Consider the following 1,378-nt stretch of genomic DNA (forward strand, 5'->3'; position numbering starts at 1 on the left):
GTAGATTTCTTAAGGTTTTGGTTTTCTATCCTTGGGTCAGACGGTCCTTCCACTTCCGTTCCACTTCTCAATATAATTGCATGAGCTTGGCTTCTCGGATTGGGTTGGGGCTGTCCAGGGAATGTACCAGTTGGTGCAGCAGTAGGTGCTTGTTGTTGAGCTACTTGAGATATTTGCGTTTCCAGCATTTTGTTATGGGTAGCCAGGGCATCTACTTTGCTTGCTAGTTGTTTAAGTTGTTCGCCAGTGTGTATGTTCTGGTTTAAGAAATCTTTATTGGTTTGTTGTTGGGAAGCTATAAAGTTTTCCATCATGATTTCCAAGTTGGATTTTCTAGGGGTATTATTGTTAGGATTCGGTTTCTGATATCCCGGAGGTATAGATGGGGCTTGACTTGGAGACTGTCCAGGTGCGTATAAAGCATTATTACTCTTATATGAGAAGTTTGGACGGTTCTTCCAATTTGGGTTATAGGTATTCGAATAGGGGCTTCCTTGAGCATAGTTTACTTGCTCTGCTTGGATTCCAGTCAAGAGTTGACATTCCGCAGGAGTGTGGCCTTGGATTCCACAGACCTCGCAATTCTGAGTTATAGCAACCACGGCGGCTGGAGGTGATACGTTTAAACTTTCAATTTTCTGGACCAAAGCATCCACTTTTGCATTGACGTGATCAAGGTTACTTATCTCGTACATGCCAGTTTTCGGTTGAGGTTTTTCCACCGTTGTTCGTTCGGTTCCCCACTGATAGTGGTTTTGGGCCATGCTCTCGATAAGCTGGTAAGCATCAGCGTAAGGTTTGTTCATTAGTGCACCACCTGCAGCGGCGTCTATTGTTAACCTTGTGTTGTATAAGAGACCATTATAAAATGTGTGAATTACTAACCAGTCTTCCAAACCATGGTGTGGGCAAAGTCTCATCATGTCTTTGTATCTTTCCCATGCTTCGAAAAGAGACTCGTTGTCTTTCTGTTTAAATCCGTTTATCTGGGCTCTTAACATAGCTGTTTTGCTTGGCGGAAAATATCGAGCAAGAAAAACTTTCTTCAACTTGTTCCATGTGGTGACTGAGTTGGAAGGAAGAGATTGAAGCCATCTTCTAGCGCTATCTCTTAATGAGAAAGGAAAAAGACGAAGTCGAATTGCCTCTGAAGTGACACCATTAGCTTTAACAGTATCAGCGTATTGGACAAATACGGATAAATGAAGGTTTGGATCTTCGGTAAGATTTCCAGAGAATTGGTTCTGTTGCACAGCCTGCAACAACGAAGGTTTAAGTTCAAAGTTGTTTGCTTCGATTGCGGGCGGAGCAATACTTGAATGCGGTTCATCTTGCGATGGAGCGGCGTAATCTCTAAGAGCACGAGCTGGTTCTGCCA

General features: G+C 43.3%; 1 pseudogene; it reads left to right on the forward strand.

The window, feature by feature from the left end:
* The first annotated feature begins 894 nt into the window (after positions 1 to 894).
* Positions 895 to 994, forward strand: LOC127099103 (uncharacterized; annotated as a pseudogene).
* The last annotated feature ends 384 nt before the right edge of the window (positions 995 to 1,378 follow it).

This window comes from Lathyrus oleraceus, chromosome 6 (assembly GCF_024323335.1).
Source record: "Lathyrus oleraceus cultivar Zhongwan6 chromosome 6, CAAS_Psat_ZW6_1.0, whole genome shotgun sequence".
Classification (NCBI taxonomy): domain Eukaryota; kingdom Viridiplantae; phylum Streptophyta; class Magnoliopsida; order Fabales; family Fabaceae; genus Lathyrus; species Lathyrus oleraceus.